The sequence below is a fragment of the Sapajus apella genome, unplaced genomic scaffold (assembly GCF_009761245.1).
Source record: "Sapajus apella isolate SASKATOON/1434 unplaced genomic scaffold, GSC_monkey_1.0 scaffold87, whole genome shotgun sequence".
Taxonomy (NCBI): Eukaryota; Metazoa; Chordata; class Mammalia; order Primates; family Cebidae; genus Sapajus; species Sapajus apella.
This window is the reverse complement of record NW_022437027.1, coordinates 2,333,742-2,342,252: the sequence shown is the minus strand read 5'-3', so window position 1 is coordinate 2,342,252 and position 8,511 is coordinate 2,333,742. Positions and strand designations below refer to the sequence as shown.

The window sequence follows — 8,511 nt, the reverse complement described above, 5'->3', positions numbered from 1 at the left end:
GGGGGGGGAAAGGAGGAAAACATGTAAGGTTGGATGTGGTGGCTCATACCTGTAATGCCAGCAATTTGGGAGGCCAGGGCCAACTCCTTGAGCCCAGGAGTTCGAGACTGGCCTGGCCAACATAGTGAAACCTCGTCTCTACAAAATAATAATAATAATAATAATAATTAAAAAAAAAATACAGCCGGGCACGGTGGCTCACGCCTATAATCCCAGCACTTTGGGAGGCTGAGGCGGGTGGATCACCAGGTCAGGAGTTCTAGACCAGCCTGACCAACATGATGAAACCCCATCTTTTAAATGTATGTCTTAAAAAAAAAAAAAAAAGAGGAAAGAGAAACATCTACACTGCACTTTCTTTTTTTTTTTCTGGAAAGACAAACAAGAATTAATTGGTGATGTACACATTGAAGAAAGACCCAAGAGAAAACAAAAGAGAGTTTCTACACTTAATTTTTTTGTAGTACCAGAATTTTCTTTTTTTTTTTTTGAGACGGAGTTTTGCTCTTGTTACCCAGGCTGGAGTGCAATGGCGCAATCTCAGGTCACCACAACCTCCGCCTCCTGGGTTCAGGCAATTCTCCTGCCTCAGCCTCCTGAGTAGCTGGGATTACAGGCATGCACCACCATGCCCAGCTAATTTTTTGTAGTTTTAGTAGAGGCGGGGTTTCACCATGTTGACCAGGATGGTCTCGATCTCTTGACCTCGTGATCCACCCACCTCGGCCTCCCAAAGTGCTGGGATTACAGGCTTGAGCCACCGCGCCCGGCCTAGTACCAGAATTTTCTTACCATGTACTTGATTTGGTTTTTAAAAAGAAAAAAATCAACATGAATACCTGAGCTGTGAAATAATGAGTCACTTTTCTATTTGTAATTTTCTGTACTGAACAACTTAACATGTAACATAGTATTAGAAGCTAAACATTTTAAATGGCAATTTTTCCAGACTTATTTTCAACTATAAGACATACAGTAAGGTTAGGAAACATAGGAGGTCCTGCTGAGCAGTCTAGGAAAAAAATTGAAATTAAAAAAAAAAAAAAAAAAAAAAGGAAAGCTTTTCGCAGTATTGCATGTAGCCAATGAGGTTTATCTGAGCCATGATTATTGCTAATTGAAAACTTTTCCCAATACCCTGCTGTGACGACTTGCAATACAGTCGCCACTGGCAATTTTTGACAGTCTCTATGGAGACTGATTTTTCTCAAAAAAGAAAAAAAAAAAAAAAGAAAAGATGGGAGGGAATGTTGGGAGGGTGCCCAGCAACACCACTAAGAATTTTTATGAAAAGATTTATTGTGTGCGTTTCTAAGCCATAACTAGGTAGGTAGCTAATATTGAATATAAATAACTGGGGCTCAAAAAGTAACAGTTAATTTATATTTAGTAGTAAAATTTAAAAAATTTGGAAGGCAGAAGTGGGCAGATCACAAAGTCAGGAGTTTGAGACCAGCCTGGCCAACATAGTGAAACCCCATTTCTACTTAAATTACAAAAAAATTAGCTGGGCTTGGCGGCAGGGACCTGTAATCCCAGCTACTTAGGAGGCAGAGGCAGGAGAATCGCTTGAACCCGGGAGGCGGAAGTTGCAGTTAGCCAAGATTGAGGCACTGCACTCCAGCCCAGGTGACAGTTTGAGACTCTGTCTCAAAAAAAAAAGACTTAAGCTCGAAGAGAAGGAGTATTGGAAATTGGAAAGACAAAGATTTACTGCAAAGATGACTTTACTACTACACAAAACATCCAGACTTTAGTCCTGGCTCTTTTACAGACTTAGTTATCTGACTTTAAGGAAAGTAATCTGATATTTTAACTTGTTTTTCTTTCCTTTTTTTTGTTTATTTGTTTTTTGAAACAGTCTAGCTTTGTTGTCCAGGCTGGAGTACAGTGGTGTAATTATGGCCCACCTCATCCTCGAACTCCTGGGCTCAAGTGAACCTCCTGCCTCAGTTTCCCAAGTAGCTGGGACTACAGACACCCACCACCATGCCCTGCTCATTTTTTAAAAGCCATTTTGTAGAAATGGGTTCCGCCATGTTGCCCAGGCTGGTCTCAAACTCCTGAGATCAATTATCCTCCCACCTCACTCTCCCAAAGTGGTGGAATTACAAGGCATGAGCCACCTCACCCAGCCTAATTTTCTTTCTATACATAAAACAGTGCTATGTTGGAGGATCTTCATACCAGCCCTTATTTTTTGTGACATATGAATATGTTAAAATACACATGCATTGTTTTTGGAATCTTCTAACATTAATCTGCTTTTCCAGGCCTCTCTAGGCCGACTCCAACCAAGCTGAACCACTTGATGTCATCTGACCACCTCAAACTTTGCTATCTCTGCTGCATTTCTCCAGCAATTCCCTCTGCTTGAGAACCCCACCCATCCTATTCCTACCTGTCAAAATCAGTCCACTCTTTGGATACTTATAAATTACTCCCTACTTAAAGCCTTCCCTGTTCACAGAGATAATTTATCTCCTTTGTCCACTAACCTCTCTGAACTGGTAGGGGGTTACAAATAACCCTATTCTATAAAACGCATTATATCAACAAACATTCCTTATTAATCTTGGAGAGGTTTGAGGGACATATAAAATACATCAAATATTTTACTTCTTAAGTTAGAGGAGTGCAAATAATTACATAAAAAGAGACTCACATCCCAATGTAGATACCTATAAAAGTTTAGCTAAATGAACCATGAGTATAACAGTTAAGAGGAACAAATTGGGTTTTTAAAAAAATATAAGAAGGAAATGTGACAGGCACTTAAAAGTACAGTTTTACTCTGGAGTTTTCACAACACTGTGAGCACATGCTTTCGTTACTGAAAACAGTTTCTTCCAGAAACCTGAAGTTTGTGAGCTAAAAATTTCTTTTTGGCTGGGCACAGTGGCTCGTGCCTGTAATCCCAGCACTTTGGGAGACAGAGGCAAGTGGATCACCTGAGGTCAGGAGTTCGAGACCAGCTTGACCAATATGGAGAAACCCCGTCTCTCCTAAAAATACAAAATTAGTTGGGTATGGTGGCACATGCCTGTAATCCCGCAACTCAGGAGGCTGAGGCAGGAGAATCACTTGGACCTGAGAGGCAGAGGTTGTAGTGAGCCGAGATCGCACCACTGCACTCCAGCCTGGGCAACAAGAGTGAAACTCTGTCTCAAAATAAATAAATAAATAAATAAATATAAATATATATATTTTTTTCTTTCTTTCTTTCCTTTTTCGAGATAGTATTTCACTCTGTCTCTCAGGCTGGAGTGGAGTGGCATGATCTTGTTTCACTGAAAACTCCACCTCCCAGGTTCAAGCTATTCTCTTACCTCAACCCAGCTAATTTTTGTATTTTTAGTAGAGACAGGGTTTCACCATGTTGGCCAGGCTGGTCTTTAACTCCTGACCTCGAGATCCACCCCCCTAGGCCTCCCAAAGTGCTGGAATTACAGGTGTGAGCCAAGTTGCCTGACCAAATTAGGGATTTCACTTTGATGGTAGCTCACACCTGTAATCCCAGCACTTTGGGAGGTTGAAGAGAGTGGATCACCTGAGATCAAGAGTTTGAGACCAGCCTGGCTGACATGGTAAAGCCCTGTATCTACTAAAAATACAAAAAATTTAGCTGGGCATGGTGGCAGTCACCTGTAATCCCAGCTACTCAGGAGGCTGAGGGAGAAGAATCGCTTGAACCTGGGAGGCAGAGGTTGCAGTGAGCTGAGATTGCGCCATTGCATTCCAGCCTGGGCGACAAGAGTGAAACTCTGCCTTAAATAAACAAACAAACAAACAAACAAATAAATAAATAAATAAAAGCTAGCGAGTGACGGAGAGCTACTGCAGTCAAGGGAATTAATTTGTCTTGGCCCCTGGGGACTCAGGGCCTCTCAGGCAAAGGAATGGGTTAGATTATGAGCTTCTATCTGTCTTGTGCTTTCTTCATTTCTGATGTATTCTGATGTACTTCCTCTATACACATTCAATACACAAAACTATTCAGTAGTACAAAAATTTATTTGCAATATAAGTGAAAACCTAAAGAACTCTATTTGATAATGAAAGCAGATTTCTCACCTGCCGGGCGCGGTGGCTCAAGCCTGTAATCCCAGCACTTTGGGAGGCCGAGGCGGGTGGATCATGAGGTCAAGAGATCGAGACCATCCTGGTCAACATGGTGAAACCCCGTCTCTACTAAAAATACAAAAACATTAGCTGGGCATGGTGGCGTGTGCCTGTAATCCCAGCTACTCAGGAGGTTGAGGCAGGAGAATTGCCTGAACCCAGGAGGCGGAGGTTGCGGTGAGCCGAGATCGCGCCATTGCACTCCAGCCTGGGTAACAAGAGCGAAACTCCGTCTCAAAAAAAACAAAGAAGAAAAAAAATGAAAGCAGATTTCTCATTGTTGCTTTTAAGATCTTAGTGCCCCTAGGGGACAATTGAGCAATCTGCATATGAAGGGAAACCTAGAATGTTACTTTTACTTTAATTACTGAGATCTCTTTTGTTCTCTACTTATGTATATGCATTTTAATGAACTGACTGTTGGGTAGTTGCATTTACTCCTTATTTATGTTAATAAAAAAGAAAAAATGCGTGGAAAATATGTAATGATGAAATTTGATACTTGAATTACAAAGAATTGATACTTGAATTACAGGCCCACTTTTGCTGTCCCTCTATGTTGGGAACTATGGATGAGGCCTCAAGAAAGGCATTGGCCCCAGTGGACCACCTTTTCCCACCATGATCCAGCCTTCACCATCAGAGGCATGAGATGGAGACCATGACTGGAGTTTCAGATAAGCAGAGGGTTGACTATTGTGTAAGGTTTAGGAGGCCCTTTTAACACCTTGTAATGTGACTATATAATAGTGAACACCAATTAAACTCCTAAATAGACTAGCCTTTCAGTTCGTTCCAGGCCAGGTCATTTAAATGGAAAAAAAAAAGCATCATATTTTTTATTATATCGAATGACTGAAAATTCTTTCCATCTGGTTTCAGTATTAAGAAGAATTGTGTCATCTTGAATAATTGATCTACTATAAAGAATACTGTCGGCTGGGCACGGTGGCTCACGCCTGTAATCCTAGCACTTTGGGAGGCCGAGGTGGGTGGATCACCTAAGTTCAGGAGTTTAAGACCAGCCTGGTCATCATGGTGAAACCCCATCTTAAAAAAGAAAAACAAAAAAGAATACTATCAGCCTGGGCAACATAGGGAGATCCCACCTCTACAAAGAAAAAGAAATCATCTAGGTGTGGTGGCAAAAGCTTGTAGTCCCACTCAGGCTGAGATGGGAGGCTGAGGTGAGAGGATTGCTTGAGCCCAGGAGGTTAAGGCTGCAGTGAGCCATGATTCTGCCACTGCGCTGCAGCCTGGGTGACAGAGTGGACCCTGTTGAAAGAAAGGAAAGAAGGAAGGAAGGAAGAAAAGAAGGAAGAAAAGAAGGAAGGAAGGAAGGGAGGGAGGGAGGGAGGGAGGAAACTGACCCACGTTTTCATTGTTAGAACTTGGAGGCAAATCTGTGACTTGTCCTTGTGGCAAATGTTTAATTTTTGTTTTTTCTTCTTTCTTTCTTTTTTTTTTTTTTTTGAGACAGTCTTGCTCTGTCTCCAGGCTGGAGTGCAGTGGTGCGATCTCTGCTCACTGCAACCTCCATGTCCCAGGTTCAAGTGATTCTCCTGCCTCAGCCTCCCAAGTAGCTGGGACTACAGGCATGCACCACCACACCCAGCTAATTTTTGTATTTTTAGTAGAGACAGGGGTTTCACCATGTTGCCCAGAATGGTCTCGATCTCTTGACCTCATGATCTGCCCGCCTCAGCCTCCCAAAGTGCTGGGATTACAGGCATAAGCCACTGCGCCCAGCCAAGTTTAGCTTTATATAATACACATTTTTAACTTCGTTGCTCTTCTTATACTGTTACCTTATTTTTTTGAGTCGGGTTCTCGCTCTGTTACCCAGGCTGTAGTGCACTGGCACAATTGTGGCTTACTTCGGCCCAGACTCCTAGCCTCAAGTGGTCCTCCCGCCTCAGGGTAGGGTCCAGCCCTACAGGGTCCTATAAGCCCCTCTCTGCTTGTCTGGAGATAAGAAACTGTAGAAATAAAAGGCACTAGACACAGAGATAGAGAAAAGAGAGTTTGGGCCCAGGGGTCCACTGCCAACCAAAGTTTGGAGTCTGGCAGTGGCCCCAAGTGCCTAGACGCTCTGATTTTTATTGGGTACAAAGCTGGGGGCAGGGTAGGTAGGGTGTGGTCTTGGTGGTCGGTGATAGGGTCAAGTACATCACATGTCATATAGGTAGGGGCTCAAGACTTTTAGGTAGCTGAGATGAGGTAAGGAGCATAATGCGTCAGCACTTTTCCATACTTATCAAGCAAGAACAAGACATTAAGATTTATATTACTTTTACTGATTATCTCTTCTAAGAAAAAAGGAACCAGGTGCAGAAGTGGATCATGAGAGTGGACACGGAATGTGACCGCTGAAGCACAACATCACATAGAGACATTTAAGCCCCCGGATGTCTGGGGGCCTACCTGACAGCCATCAGGCGTACAGCAAGAGCTTAGAGAAGCGGAGTTTTCTTTTAACTCCCCCAGGGAAGGAGATGTCTCAGCCATTTTGGACGTCTCCCTTCCTAGCTGCCTAAACAGCGGGTGATTTCCCAGCGCTGGCTCTGCCTCACAGCGGAGGCGCCCTCCAGCAGCCCTTATACGAGCCTGGGGTGACAGAGGGATTAAAGCGTCTTGCCTTAGGGTCATTTCTTTCACAATGTTATCCCAGCTTCACACTTCTAATTTAAGAGGCATTAGTAAAAGAATTAGGATCACCTATGAATAACAAAGATCACATACAAATAACTAATAACTACTATGGTTATATTTCTAGTTACTTTCTTCATTATTTATATGAAAATAGGCTGAGGCTTCTGGCTCCTGCCTTGGCACTTAAGGGATCTCCCCCCGCACCTCAGCCTTCCCTATCTTATATTAATTATTTTATTGAATTTTATATTTTATATATAACAAGATAGAAACGAATGGAAGAAGGGAAGGAAAGAAGGGAAAGATGAAGGGAGGAAGGCTTTTCATACAAAGGCAGACTTGGAAGGAGTCATTATAGCTGCGTATTTGAAGACGAATATCTTTTTATTTTTATTTTTTATTTTTTAGATAGGGTGCTGCTCTGTCACCTAGGCTGGAGTGCAGTGGTGCAATCTCAGTTTACTGCACCCTCCATCTTCTGGGCCCAGGCAATTATCCCACCTTGGTCTCCCGAGTAGCTGGGACTGCAGGCATGCACCATCACGCTCAGTTAATTTTTGCTTTTTTTTTTTTTTTTTTTTTTTGGTATAGACTGGGTTTCATCATGTTGCCCAGGCTGGTCTTGAACTCCTGGGCTCAAGCAATCTACCTAAGCTTCCCAAAGTGCTGGGATTATAGGTGCGAGCCACTGAGCTAGTCTCAGAAGACAAATACCTTGAGAAAGAAAAGTGTGGCACAGTGGAAAGAGTATTAGGCCTCCTGTCAGAAGGCCTGAGTTCTTTCCCAGTCCTGCCATTAACTTGCTGGGAAATCCTGGTATATTAGTTGGGGAGTTCTCTAAGAAGGAGAACCAGTGTGATTTTCATGCCAGGCATGGTGGCTCATGCCTATAATCCCAGCATTTAGGGAGGCTGAGGCCGGTGGATCACCTGAGGTCAGGAGTTCGAGACCAGCCTGGCCAACATGGAGAAACCCCATTTCTACTAAAAATACAAAAATTAGTTGGGTGTGGGGGCACATTCCTGTAACCTCAGATACTGGGGAGGCTGAGGCATGAGAATCGCTTGAAGCGGGGAAGCATAAGGTTGCAGTGAGCTGAGATTGCACCACTGCACCGCAGCCTAGGCAACAGAGTAAAACTGTGTCTCAAAAAACAAAAATAATTAAAAGAAAATAAGGGAGATTTATTATAAGGTATTGGCTCATGTGATTATAGAGACTGAGAGGTATCATCTGCAAGCTGGAGCCCCAGGAAAGACAGTGGTGTAGTTCAAAGGCCCAAGAGCTAGAGAGCTGGCCAGGTGTGGTGGCTCACACCTGTAATCTCAGCACTTTGGGAGGCCAAGGTGAATGGATAACCTGAAGTCAAGAGTTCAAGACCAGCCTGGGCAACATAGTGAAATACTGTCTCTACTAAAAATACAAAAATTAGCCATGTGTGGTGGTGTGCATCTGTAGTCCCAGCTACTCAGGAGGCTGAGGCAGGAGAATCACTTGAACCCAGGAGGCAGAGGCTGCAGTAAGCCAAGATCGCACCACTGTACTCCATCCTGGATGACAGAGCAAGACTGTCTAAAAAAATAAGTAAATAAAAAGAGCTAGAGAGTTAATGGTGTAGGCCGGGCGTGGTGGCTCACGCCTGTAATCCCAGCACTTTGGGAGGCCGAGGCGGGTGGATCACAAGGTCAAGAGATCGAGACCATCCTGGTCAACATGGTGAAATCCCGTCTCTACTAA

At 43.4% G+C, this 8,511-nt stretch overlaps 1 non-coding gene across 1 annotated transcript; it reads left to right on the top strand.

Moving 5' to 3' along the window:
- The first annotated feature begins 1,058 nt into the window (after positions 1-1,058).
- On the top strand, positions 1,059-1,197 carry LOC116534472. Its single transcript, XR_004261741.1, has one exon. It is a non-coding gene; the product is annotated as a U4 spliceosomal RNA (small nuclear RNA).
- The last annotated feature ends 7,314 nt before the right edge of the window (positions 1,198-8,511 follow it).